Below are 15,342 nucleotides of genomic sequence, written 5' to 3' on the forward strand. Positions count from 1 at the left end.
CAGAAATAATCCTCTCCTTGTTTTAGAGTGGGCACAGATTGGAATAAAGGAAATTACAAAAATGGGGGAATTGAGTGAATAAATTCAATATGCCAAAAATATGAGTTCATGAGAGAGGTCATTAAAAGGGCAAGTATTAAAAATATGATTTTGAAATTTACAAATAAATTAGAAATAGAATTTCTCATTTTAATTACATTGAAGTTTTTAAATGTATTGGCAAAACTAAACCCTTCCCTACTACTGTACAGTTAGCTAGGTTAAAGCATATGACTTGGGCTCAGTCACCTGCACACTCCCACCTAGGGCTGTAAGACATGAAGAAACTATTCCCAGTGGCAGTGGTTCCTTTTATCTAGCATAGTGGCCAAGGTGGAATTGTCAGTGTCATGTCTCACATAGATTCCTCCTGGGGATTAATTCATAGTTCCTACAACCTGGTCTTATTTGCTTCTGTTCTTTTTTTCCCCAAGTTTTTTTTAAGCTCCTTTATTGATTTCAGTTACAGCATATAAATTACTTTTTTTTTTCAGGACCTGGATAATACATATTGCATTTTAAAAAATTATATTTACACTCAACTTTTGAAGAATACATGTTTTGTAAGAAAAGATAAACCTATACTTTAGTATGGAAGGGATATAAAGGAGAGTAGCAGATGGGATCAGTGGGGTTGATCTGTAGAGACTTCCTGGAAGTATATTTAATACAATTTGGAAGACAACGACAGATCTGAATAAGCCTGGAGAAGATTGCAAGTGGCAGCCCATGTCCGTTATGTCCATCCTGGTACTGGCTCTTTTGAAAAGACAATGTGAGCTGCAGAGTTCCCTCAGAAGGAGATAGCTAGTCTGAGTGTTTGGGTGCTATTTCCTATTCAGCTCTTCCTATGATAATCCACTACCTGCTACTTCTCATTCCTGGGAAACACAATTGAGAGGGCGGAGGTTGGCCAGCTGAAAGAAACACCTGGAGACCAACAGTATCTTTTTTCAATTATGCATTTGACTTACATGGGGAGTGGAAATTCCATGGAGAGCCCAGCAGGTGATCTCCTTTGGGCTATGGACAAAGGCCACATGCTCTTGCTACTATTTTTGTGTCCCAGCCAAACACAATATGCTACCTATCTGAATAGAAGGCACAGTGAGTCACAGCTGCCCCAGAACCTCACTTTCGTGAGAAGATGTGTATATGTGCCTGTGGTGTGTATAATGTGCCCACGACCACAAATACCATTACTGGTTTTCTGAAAGGTAGTTGAACATCATGTCCCTAAGGGCTTAGTAGACTCTTCCCAAACAGCTGGGAGAAATCAGAAAGTTTCAGGACTTACAGTACAGCTGGGAAATGAGAATTTCTACAGCCACCTAGAATATAGGACTGTTCTGGCCTCTTCTGCAGTTGGGGTGCATATAGCCACCAGGAGAGTGTGAGGCTTACTTCCTGCTTGCATTTGTTTTGTGATCCTTAGCAGCTGTCACTACCTTGAGTCAAGCTGGGTAGGACTGGGAACAAAAGATTTTTGTTTGAACCCTAAGATTTTTAAGATAGAAATGGCAACATCAAGGGATGACAGGGTAGGCAATTGATGTTGAAAGTCAACAGGAAACTGAAAAGCATACACTAGAGTCTTTGCTTTCCTGTTTCACTATGTATCCTGTTAATGGCTGGGTGAAAACTTTGATGTCAGGGTAGTCCGGAGTGTTTAAGCATACAATCGACTGTTTGTTTAAGAAATTGGTTAGTTCCTCTACCCAGTATTAGCTTTTCATAGCTTTCTACTATTGTCATTTAAAAATATAGAAAACTTCTAAGAATAGTACAAGAAACTTATATATATCCTTTATCTAGATTCACTGATAAAGTGAATATTTTGTCCTATTTCTTTTATCATTCTCTTTCCATATACATGCACATACTCACATGTATTTGTGTATATGTGTGTAGAGAGAAAGATACATAATTATGTCTTTATATATATATAGATAGATAGATAGATAGATAGACACATACACAGATATATTCAGACATAGAGATTTGTTTCATACACACACTCACACTCACACTCATGTGCACACATACCTATCCCTGTCTTTTTTCTGAACTATTTGAAAGCAAGTTGAAGTATTGTGGCTTTTTATGTCTAAATATTCAGTTATATGAAACTAGAATAGATATAACCATAGTACAGTTATCAGGCTTAAAATAATGTTAAATTTAGGTTGATCTATATTCTAATTTTAATTGTCATAATAGTAGTCTTTACAGCACTTTATCCATATCACTCAAAATCACTCAGAATCTAGCCCATGATTACATATAGGATTTAATTGTTATATCTTTTTATTCTCCTTTAATCTTTAATAATTCTTGAGCCTTTCTTGGTCTTGACATATTTGAAGAACCTCTGTATTACTCTTCAAAGTATGGTACCTCCACTTTTGGCCTCTTCTCTAATTCTTCTCATTGCCAAGTTCCTGCTACATGTTTCCACAATTGGCACTTAGACTTTCTTATCTCTATTAATCTTTCTGATTTCCTATTTCTGCCTTCCCTCCATCCTGTCGCCATAGTGCCTGTACTTTTTATAGAAAGAGGAAATTGTTCCTATTCATGCACTAAAATATAACAGCTGATTGCAGAACAGCTTATGTGGAAATAATTGTTTTGCTCTTTTTCTTTAATTGATGAAATGATTTTAATGCCACCTCTTCAAAATAAAGCAGTTTATTCACCCAGAAAACCTAGTACAATTTGTACCATAGCCCAAATATTTAGTTCTTTAACAACTAAATATTAGGTCAATTTGTAAAGATTTCAGCAATTAGACACTTTAGAGATGTGCATTTCAAAAATTATTTAGGGTCTGAATTCAATTAGGATAAATTTTTGAAATCCGGTAAATGCAACCATCCAGACATTCTTAATCTTGTGTCTTTATACTGCATGAGGCAAGGCTCCTAAGTTAGTTCCCACGAGTTTTCTCCTTGAGCAATTTCTCTTCTTGGAAACACTTGAGAGAAGGGACAGCTCTATCTCATTGGAGTCCAAACAGTCAGTGCTTGCCATCTGTACCCTCATCCCATGGTATTTTGAGTCCAGTGGAAATTCTGGCAATTGGTTCTTGGCAATATGCAAAGCTCAGTTCACTACGCCAAGATCAGTAAGCAGGAGAATTATACATGAAGATAAACATCTATTAATTACCTTTGTTTTGTGAAATTTGAGTGAGGTCAAGATGTTCACAGTCAAATTAAAAACTCCTCAGCTTTAATGATAGTTTGTGTGAGAAGTGGGACTCCGTGGTCTAAGTGGGGAGCCATGATTTCTACCCAAGACACAAAGTTCCTGGGTGCTCTAAGCAAGCTACTTAAGTTTTCTTGATTAAAATGGAATAATTATATCACAGAGATAATCTATAAAGCTGCCAGAAAAGTAGTAGCAAAGACATGAACACATTCTATACATTCAGTCAGGACTATGATCATTTATGAGACTGACTGTTTCACACAAAGATGTCTACCAGCAGACAGCACTCACCTCCATTTACTTTAAGTAAACCTCTGAAAGGTTACGATGGACAATACCTTTAGGTTCTTGCTGTCAAGCAGCCTGGATTAAGCCACATTGCTTAGCGTATAGACTGGTATTGTGTTGAAACTGGCATTTGTGGTGGCTGATAAAAAGATGACATTTTTTTTATGAGCACTCTTAAAATGTAGTGGAACCTTGTCTGGGAATGATATATGTTGTCTCTCCTTCCTCCTATTCCCCAAGTGTATAGATTTCAGTTTGCACTATTCATGTAGGAGGACACACATATGCATGTGTGTCTCACGCATACACATGCACACACACACACACACACATACACACACACCTCACATACCAAATATTGCCTTTCATTCAGTCGGTCCACATTGGCTCCCCTTCAAACTGCCTTTCCTTCATCTGCCTCTCTTGCCACCCCACCTCCCCAATAAGTTAGCCCTCTTTCCGAGCAACCCTGCCCTGGGCCTTCTTATCATCACTCTCCATAATAAAACATATCTAACTCTGTCTTACCCCCACAGTTTTCTCCCAGATGAAAGTCACCGAAACTGCTAAACCAATCTGTTCTAAGGAGATAATGAATAATAGTGACTTTATGTCGTTTCCCTTCTCTTGCCTTATTTCAACAAGAGCTTCTTGCTGTCAGTACCTTCAAGTTTTACGGCAGAACCAGTGAGGATTACTTCAGTGATTGAAAATTTCTTTTGCCTTTAAATCTCATTGTTTAGGCACATAGTCTACCAGGGACTAACTTTCACTGACTCTACTTGTTTGCTAATCAAAGCAACACTCGAATTAAAGGCAGTTCCTGAAATAGGGCATTGTGTCCCTTCTCCTGGTGACAGAGAAGTTGAATCCAAGGCCAAAGCAATGGAGAGTGACAATGACCCACTTTGTTCCTGAGTTTCCCAGTCTGGATGTTTCTAGAATATGCTCTATTGCTGCTTATCTAGGATAATGTTCATGTCTTACAGGAGGGAAAGTACCCACTAAGCCAAATACTTGCTTTACAACAGCAAGATCTTCTGTTAGGTCAAGATGACCTGATACAGCGAGGAAAAAAAAACTGACTAAGTGCAATAGCCAATTTGAACATTTTGGGTTTTGAAATTCTTATTTATAAGGACCAAGGTTTCAGGGTACTATTTGCAGGCTTAGAAGGTGGAAGATTTTTCTTTATTCATTAATTATTCCCCCCATGCACTTTCTTCTTTCCTTAGTTCATGTTTTCCCCTCTCATTTTTGCTGACATGTATTTTCCTTTAGTTGCTTTCTTTCCATTTTTTATGCTCCCTCAATTCCTTTTTTTCCATCATCCTTTTTCCTTTTTGAGAATGCCCGCCCACCAGTTTTTTCTTCTTCCAGCCTTGTCTCTTCCTGTCTAAATTTAAATGCATCTTCCAAACCTCCCGAGACTGAGCATGAGGCATAATTTTCCTTATTGCACCAGGTTGCCATTGAGAGAGGGGCAATCATCCCTGTGTTGGCATGAGATTGACTTTACCACCAGCCACTTTGGACCTATCCTGGAACATACTCATTCTAGAACAAAGCTGTCCTGATCAGCACCATTGTCCTGGAGGGCATTTCTAATTCACACTATGGTTACCTCCTTGCCTTGGTGCTGCATGTATAGACTCACATATGGACATACACGTATTTACCCTTACAACTGGGATTTAAGAGAGCCTTCAATTTGTAGTTCGCCTTCAAGGAATTTAGTTGCAGTCTTTTTAGATATGCTCCCTCAACTGAATCAGTTTTTTTTAATATTTATTTTTTAGTTGTATTTGGACACAAGACCTTTATTTTATTTATTTATTTTTATGTGGTGCTGAGGATCAAATCTAGAGCCTCATACATGCTAGGCAAGCGCTCTACTGTTGAGCCACAACCCCAGCCCCTGAATCAGTTTTAATAAAACATAAATTAGTGGATGGGGTCTTAAATCTGCCAATCCAGATAAAGTGTACTGAATCAGTGTAATGTGAACCTTCTAAATAAGAATTTGCTGGAATAAATATGATGCCTTGGGGAGAAGTTGGCAATATCATCAGCTAATTAAGAAGAAAGAAACAGTGACACCACCTTTGGAAGGAATCTCAGATGCCATATAATTCCACTTTATTCTTGGGAAACCTTGATGACTATAACGTAGGTGATCCAGATAAAACATCAATTTCAATACCTTGAGGGAGGGAGAAATTGACTTGTTCTCAGTTCCAGAGCATATCAATGGAAGGATCAAGACTTGGTCCCAGTGCTTGGCAATCTGCAATATAGACATTTGGAAATCATTTTTTCCTGAGAATGTTACCTTAAAGTTACTATGAACCTCTTTATTTTAAAACCTCCCCCCACTACTTGATCTGACATTGTTAGTGCTGCTATTAATGACAGACTTTTTTTTTTTTTCTGGAAATTCATTCTCATTAGGCTTAAGGTCTCCCAAATTTTTGATCAAAGGGGAATAAGAACTTTATTTTGAAGTTGGACAGAAGTTCACTGGCCTGGAAATTATTAAGTGGTTTGTCTCCTACTTACATGACAAGCAATCATTTATATAAAGGTAGCGATAATAGGAAGTTTCCTATAGCAGATGTACAGTATACTATAATTTCGGTTCATTGGTTCATATTTGTGTGCTTTTAAAGGTTTGGGGCAAATTCAGGCAGATTACAGCAAGCCTTATGTTGACTCATTATGCTACCATAACAATTCCACGAGCATTAAAAATCATAAATACAGGATTCAAAATCAGAGTTTAAAGCAAGAAGGGAACTCTTCAATCATGTGGTCCAACCCCTCATAAAGGCACAAGACCCAGAGAGATTATATGAGGTTTTCTGACTCAGAGATTCTTGCACTCTTCTCTCTGCTACCCGGTAAAAAGATGTTAAAGAATAAATCAAACTTTTTTGACACCATGAAGACACTAGTAATTGATTTTTTCAGAGCTGAGCCATTCCCAGGCCCCCCAGTCTTTCTTAGAACAAAGGACTAACATTTGCTGGCAGATTGGTTAGGACAAGATATACACAATGTGGCTGGAGAACATTTAGTATTTCCTGTTCAAAGTTTACTGGCTTAACTAGACATCGCATCCTTGATTTCACATGAACTTGAGAGTTAAATCTCCCCACAATTTGGCATGTGGAGCCAGATATCTATGAAACACTTGATATCCATGGAAATGGGAAAGAGAGAGACTCTAGGAAAAGGAGAAACACAAATATCTGAGGGTTCAGCTTTTAAATGCACTGAATCTGAAAAATCCACAGGATTAGACTGATTTTTCAAGTCCAAAGGAAATCTTTACGCCAATCTATTTATAAATATAAATAGAACCGTGTAAAATGGCCCTTTTTTTTGTAGGTCAAAAATTATCAACATTAGCAATTTCTTAGTTCAACCTAATATTATATAATAAAAATCTTGGGAAACTAGAATATGTATATATACATTTTCAAGTGACTATGATTTGTGCTTTCGGTTTGGGCTCCTTAAAAAATTGAACTCTTATAGGTCTTGGTGCACTGATATTGCTACTGAAAACCAGCAGTAAATAAATAAGCCATGCTGGTCTGTTCTTTGCATTGCCTGGACCTGACTTTCATAACTGCATGTTTTTTTGTTTGTTTGTTTGTTTGTTTTTTATCCCCAGCAAAGCATCTATTTCTCTAGAATAATCTCATGATATTGCAAGGAAGCCAGTAACCTACTTCAAAAGGAATGATGCCGCTGTTTCTGGGTGGTTTGGCTTGTCGAATTCGCTTTCAGTGTCCCTCTTTCCTTCTTTGCTCTCTAACTGAGGTGCTCCTAGAAATGCTCCATTGTCTCTTTGTTCCTACATGCTCCAACACTCCTGCTTAGCTCAATGATGGCTAATAGCAGTTGGATAGGCTGCCAACTATTATGGGTGCTTTGTGTGGAGCCTATCTGACCTTTTTTATTATATAAAGGTGTTAAGCCAGTTATTAAAGGAAGAGAATCTGAAAAGAAACCATATAAAGACAAAAGTGGCAAAGTGAACCTTCTTATAAATCTGCCAACCTTTAATTATCTCGGAAGCAAGAACTTCCTCATTATGAATGACGGAAGAAAATAAAATTGGAGGCTTATCACCTAATGATAACTCTGTGTTGGTATCAATTACAGGTTTTCTGGATTAACGTATTGAGATGTTGATTGAGGATGTTGACCAGACTTTAGTGGTCAAGAAAACAGGTTACTCATAAAGTGATACAGAAAAGCTGATTCAAGCCATAGACTTTGCTGAAAAGGGCATAGTATTTGGTAATTCAGGTCTGGGTCTTAGTTCAGACAGGTGATTTAACTCAGCACTGCAGCTGATGTGATTTGAAAATGTCTACATTCTACTTCTTAAGTGCTTTATGTTCCCACATGAAAGTTAGATTCTAAGCTAAGCTTGCTTTTATCTCATTCCCTTTCTTTTACTTATTCAATCTATAGTAAAACCTTTGTTTGAAAAAATACCAATAATTGTTTTGGCAAAGGATAAGGAAAATTTATTTGGGCTTTTCAAAGTGTCTCTTGCCTCTACCCTTAGAGCTTTCACCCAAAGCACTCATTAAACCAAATATTTTTTTGGAGGTTTGGAAGTATCTGGTTCATTTTTGTCCCTCTTTGAGTACACCTCTGCATTTCAAGATATATTATTATAAATAATATCATTTCCAGGCCAAACATAGGCAAAATGTCCTGTAAGAACACAATTTTGCAGACTAAAGATTTTTAGAAAAAAAAAATTGGATAAGCTGTGTATAAGCCTCTAAATTTGGTGGTGCTTAAAATAGAAAGTATCAAAATGTATCACTAGCTGAAATCCTCATTTGACCCATGCCTCTTCATGGTTATTGACCTTGAAGTTTGTCCTCTACTACTCTGTCAAAGACCCCCATATTCTATTCAGGATTGATTTCTTGTTTTTTTTTTTTTTTTAAATACAAGAGTCAATGTCTCTAGGGCAGCTGCTGTTTATTTGGTAAGTCTTACTAATCCTTTTCCATTAGGACCAAAAGACAATACAGTTTATCAAAGAAGTAAAAACAGACCACTGCCGGCTATTTTCACATGCTAACTGGCACTAGAGTCTTGTACATTTTGTTTTCATGAGATCTCTAGGTTACATGAATAATACACTAGGAGATTTGGGTGATTTCTCAGACAATATTTTTGGTAGTTCCAGAAACCAGACCCAAGAGCCATGTATATGTTTGTGAACATTTTATTACTATTCTAGGGACATAGGAAAGGAAGCATCATTTAATCAATACTTACAGGCACCTTGTGAAGATGAAGCTAACCTGGGGTCTGTATTTCATGAATCAGATTCTATTAAGCCTTTTAACCTTTTTGATACTGTCATTCAAAGATATTTTGTATTCTTTCCTTTTTCTATTTATCTGATTTGACTCCAATCCATTTTGTGGTGTTGGCTGGGTTTTGGGGTTGAGTCAAATTTTCCATACAACCCCAAACGCCTTTGCTCTCCCTCTGAGAATGTTTCTTAAATCTCGAATAGAGGGCTGAGGAGGAGCTTGTATTAACCTGCCTGGGAATCAAGTTTGTGTCTTTTGTTTCTTTTTCTTCTTCTTACCCCTCTTTTAATAAATCTAATAACTAGAGATTTTAGTTGAAACAATGGGGATGTTAAAAGTGCATATGAAAACATAGAATAGCTACTTAATTAAGCTTGAACTTTCTAGTGGCTCACTTGTCTAATGCTCTTAATTCATGGAGCAGACATGCTGAATGTTTGGAGATGAACCGATACCTGCCTGGATTTATGTGGCCCAGAGGCTAAGTCTGAACTTGTTACCTAGTGAGAGAGCAGAGGGGTCTCCTTCAGCTGCAGCTGGGGCTGAGCTGATGTGCAGTTCATTCAAGGAGAAAAGTCAACTTCCAAAGGGCAGTTCAGTCCACAGCAGAACCACAACTTTTAGTTTTCTGATATGCCGAATGCAGAACCAATGTAATTATCTGGGTAAATCAAACCACAGATTGTTTCCTACTCTAAGGTCACTGTGAAAGGTTATTGACAGTGAGCCCATGCATTTCCTTTTCTTGGTATAAGTTTCCTGCCCCCCAAACCTCATCTCTGCCAGTTCCTTCCTCTTTCCTAAAAGTGTATAATCTCCCTCTGTTTCCTTTCTTGCAGCCTTTTGGGGACATGCCAATTTGGTGAACTTACTCCTTCTTCTTTCCATAAAAATGTAATCCCAATTTATGATAGTAAGCGAGGAATAACAAGCAGAAGAGTGAAAGAGGGAAAAGGAGGGAGCGAAATTGATATTTACTAAGGGACTGCCATGATCCAGGCATCCTGCCTGGTCTTTCAGGAACATCATCTCATAAATATCAGTGATACGATTTAAGATATGGTAGGCTAAAATCATTAAGGGGATTATCTCCATTTTCAATCTCAATTTAGTAAGTATATACAGCCTTCTGCTTTTGATCCTTTTCTGAGTGGCATTCTATGGATCAGATCCTTCCTTGAGACAAATGAATATTAAATTACAGCCATCAGAAGTAAAACAAGTCTGTGCACTGCTTTTTATACCCTTAGTAGGCTTAATAGTTTATAAAGGCAGTATATCATGGTAAGTAGGAGGGAGAAAGGCCTGGATTCAATTGAGAACTTTACACTAACTATGTGAATTAGTTAACCTCTCCATATTTCTGTTTTATCATCAGAATGAGATATAAAAATAGTGCCAACTCATAGGGTTGTTGTAAAAATTAATAGTGCTCCATAAGTGGCAGGCATTTTTATGATTTATTATCCAGGACAATGCATGAGCAGATACTAGTTTTTAGAATATAAAGCTATAAGCAAAATTATAAAATCAAGATCAATGTGGGTTGAGAAATACTTTATATAAAAGGGACAAAAATGTCACAGATTTTCCTTAAATAGTCCTTTCCTTTCTAGTCCCACAGTTAGCTGAATACCCACCACTCATCTGAATCATGATTTCTCACTATAGTAATGACTTCTGAATTTTATTCATTTGTTTTATCATATTAATATATATATATATATTATTGTGTCATTCTCCATACTAAAAATCCACATGCCATTTTCCTTCTGACTTTCTGTTGAAAAGAGCACATTTCTTGGTATAGTGATAAAGATTCTCAGGATCTGAATTTATTCTCCAGTTGTAGTTCTGTTTCCCACCATCTCCAGTGTGAATGTTCTCCTTCATTTGGCTTTAGCTTTTCTATGCTAACTTCATCTCTCTCTCTCAACCCCACGACATACATATAATACCTTACTTTATTCTGTAGGTAGACATTTTCTTCCTTTTCTCTTCATCTCTCCAAATTCTATCCTTCTTCTAATACCCATTTCTTTTGTGTTATTTTTGGATGGATTAAATGATAAGATGATAGAGTAAATGGGGGCAGGACCTACAAATATAGTGGAATAGTCACTTCCCTTATTTCCTCGTATGCACAGAACCTGGAATGGTCCTTCCTGTGATCATGTTATATCAGTTAAGTTACCTTAGCAGACTGGCATGAGAGATATGAAGCGAGAAAAGTGCTTTCCTACCATCCTTGAAGAAGCAAACATTTATAGAAAGACAGGTGGCAGGAAATGGAAGGTAGCCTCTAGGATCTGAGAGCTGCTCCTGGATGGTAGCCAATAAGAAAGTGGGGATTTCAGTCCTGTGCCCACAAGGAACAGAATACCACTGTTCTTTACCTCAGAAGAGGCTCCTGATCCTCAGGTGAGATCACAATCCCAGCTGATATCTTGATTTGGGGCTTATTAGACTCTGAACAAAAGACCCAATTAAAACATGCCAAACTCCTTGTCCACAGAAATCGCTAGATAATAAATTGGGTTGGTGTGAGCCAAAAAACACCATAATTTATGGTAATTGGGTACACAGCAAAAGAAAATGAATATAGTGGATAATAAAACCATCTGGTTCTTTTCTTTATTGGGAAGATTTTGATTACTAATTCAATTTCAGTATTCTTTATTGGTCTGGTCAAGTTTTCTAATTCTTCATGATTCTGTTCTTTTTATTGATTTTTTAAAATAAATGACAGTGGAATGCATTACAATTCTTATTACACATATATATTACAATTTTCATATCTCTGTTTGTATATAAAGGATTTTGACACCCAATTTGTGTATTCATACATGTACTTTGGATAATGATGTCTATCACATTCCACCATCCTTGTTAATTTTCTGCCCCCTCCCTTTCCACCCCTCTGCCCTATCTAGAATTCATCTATTCCTCCCATGCTCTCCCTCCCTACCCCACTATGAGTCAGCCTCCTTATATCAGAGAAAACATTTGGCATTTGTTTTTTTTTTGGGGGGGGATTGGCTAAATTCACTTAGCATTATCTTCTCCAATGCCATCTATTTACCTGCAAATGCCATGATTTTATTCTCTTTTATTGCTGAGAAAAATTCCACTGTGTATATATGCCACATTTTTTTAAATCTGTTCATCTACTGAAGGGCATCTAGGTTGCCTCCACAGTTTAGCTATTGTGAATTGTGCTGCTATAAACATTGATGTGGCTGTGTCCCTGTAGTATGCTGTTTTTAAGTCCTTTGGGTATAGTTTGAGGAGAAGAATAGCTGGGTCAAATGGTGGTTCCATTCCAAGATTTCCAAGGACTCTCCATACTGCTTTCCATATTGGCTGCCCCAATTTGCAGTCCCACCAGCAATGTATGAGTATACCTTTTCCCCCACATCCTCGCCAACACTTATTGTTGTTTGTCTTCAAAACAGATGCCATTCTGACTGGAGTGAGATGATATCTTAGAGTAGTTTTGATTTGCATTTCTCTGATTGCTGGAGATGATGAACATTTTTTCATATATTTGTTGATTGATTGTATATCCTCTTCTGCATGATTCAGTCTTGATAGGTTGTATATAAGAAAGTAAAGACTAGAACCAGATGGCTTTACTGGTGAATTCCACAGAACATTTAAAGAAGAATTAATACCAGATTCTTCCTGAACTCTTTCCAAAAACCTGAAGAGAAGAGAACAATTCAAAACTCATTTGATGAAGCCAGCATTACCCTTGTACTAAAGCCAGAGAAGGACAATACAAGAAAAGAAAGGTGAAGGCCAATATCTCTGATGAACATAGATATAAAAATCCTTCAGAAAGTGCTAACGACCTGAACTCAGCAGCACATCAAAAAGATTATTTACTGAGGCGAAGTGGGATTTATCTCTGGGATGCAAGGACGGTTTAACAGATGCAAGTCAACAGATTTAAGAATAAAATTCACATTATTATCTCAATAGATGCATAAAATTCATTCCATGAAATTCAACATCCTTCCATGATAAAAATGCTCAACGAACTAAATACAGAAGGAATTTTTTCTCATTCTAAGAAAGGCCACATATGAAAAGTCCATAGCTAATTTAGAAAGTCTTAAAAACTTTTCCTAAAATCAGGAATAAGGCAAGGATGCCTACTCTTGTAATTCCTATTCAATATGCTATTGGAAGTCCTAGTCAGAGCTTTTAAGACAAAGAAATGAAAGCCATCTAAATAGAAATAGAAGAAGAAAATTATTTGTTTCTAGATAATGTAAACTAAAAAACCCTAAATACTACACACACAAACACACACACATGCAAAACAACAACAATAAAAATGTGTTAAAACAAATACAGTGAAGTTGCAAGATACAAAAGCAGCATACAAAAATTATTGGCATTCTATACACTATTAATGTATAAATAGGAAATTAAGAAAATAATATTTCTACAGAAGCATAATAAGACTAAAATACTAATAAACTTAAGGAAGTAAAAATTGTACACACGGAAAACTACAAGCTGTTGATGAAATATATTTTAAAATACACAAATAAAAGGAAAGATATTCATGCTCATGGATTGGAAGACTTGCTAAAATGTCCACAGTACTCAATGAAATCTATGGATTCAGTGTAATTTCTGTCTAAATTCCAACAATTTGTTATTATTATTATTTTTTAACAGAAACAGAAAAAAATAATCCTGAAATTCACATGGAACTACAGAAGACTGTGAATAGTCAAAGCAATCTTGAGAAAGAAGAACAAAACTAGAGGTATCAGGGTTCCTAAGTTTAAAATGTATTTCAAAGTAGTGAAAATGTATTTCAAAGTATTAACTACAACAGTATGTTACTAGCAGAAAAACAGACAGTTAGGCCAATGGAACAGAATATGGAGTCCAGACATAAACCCATGTGTATATAGTCAACAAGGGTGCCATGAATGTACAATAATAGGTAAAGGGCAGTCTCTTCAACAATGTTGTTGAAAAAACTTAATATCCACATGACAAAGATTGAGATTGTAACTCCTATCATATCACTTATCTTCCTTTTACTTTTAAACTATCCCCGTCTTTACATTTCAAGTGAGTTTCTAATAGCATAAAGTTGGGACTTGCTGGTCTAATTTAAAAATCACTGCTTTTACAACTGGTATTTTTAGTCTACTTACATGTAAACATAATTAACTATACTGTAACTATCTCTCTCTTGTGTGCATGTGTTTTCTCTCTCTACATTTTCATTTTTGGGGGGGCTAGTTTTCTTTCCCTTAATTTTTAGTGGTTGCTGTGGGTTTGAAATATGCATCTTAAATCTATCACAAAACTTCAAATAAGATTATTCTACTTCATGTGTAATTTAGGTATCTTAAAAGGCTATACTTTTATTTTGTCCCTTTTATTTACTATTATTTTGATACATTTTATTTATATGTATATTATAATCTTCCAATACAGTTTTATTTTCATTTGGATATAGTTTGAGTGTGTCCCTCAAAATTTCATGAGCAGAAAGCTTGGTCCCTAGTTGGTAGTGTTGGAAAATGGTGGACTTAAAGAGGTAGGACCTACTTTAAGGTAATGAGGTCATCTGCCTTTGGAAAGGATTGATGTAATTCTCATATACTCCTGGTTAGTTCCTGCAAGAGTAAATTATAAAAAGAGCAAGACTTGTTCTTAAATCTCTTTGGTTTCCTGTCTTAGCATGTTATCTCTTCCACACATGTTCCCACTATTTTAATGCCGTCTGCCATGAGGCACTCACCAGAGACTAAACAGATGGGGCTGCTCAATCTTGGACTTTTATCTTTTAAAACTGTAGGCTTAATAAACCTCTTCTCTTTTATATCACCAAGCCTCAAGTATTTTGTTATATGAACAGAAATGAGATTAATATAATTATTAATTTTATCTTTTGATTAATTTTTTAAAAATAGAGAATAAAATTTTCATATTTACTCACATATTGAAAGTTTTGTCCTCTTTTTTTTCCATCTGTGTAAATTGATATATGTAAGTTTCTCTCTATGTAAGTTTTTATATGATTTTTTTTTTAGCCTAAATAGCTTCTTTTGCTATTTCTTAAAATGCAGGTCTACTGGTAACATATCCTCTCAACTTTGCTGAAAAAGTTTTACCAACTTGATTATGATATATCTTGGTGTGTTTTTCTTTGTGTTTACATTATTAGGATTTGTTGGAATTCCTGGATATGTGGATTCATAGTTCATAATAAATTTGGAAAACTTTTGGCCATTTATTTCTTATACTTTTTTCTGTTTCATTCTCTTGTCATTCTGGGATTTACACATATATTCAGTCACCCAATATTTTCTTACATACTGCTAAGGCTTTGTTTTCATTAGTCTAACTGGCTATGTTTCTACTAGTGTAATCCCATCTCTCTAGATTTTTTTTTTTGAGATAGTTAAAT

This window comes from Marmota marmota, unplaced genomic scaffold (assembly GCF_001458135.2).
Source record: "Marmota marmota marmota unplaced genomic scaffold, marMar, whole genome shotgun sequence".
Taxonomy (NCBI): Eukaryota; Metazoa; Chordata; class Mammalia; order Rodentia; family Sciuridae; genus Marmota; species Marmota marmota.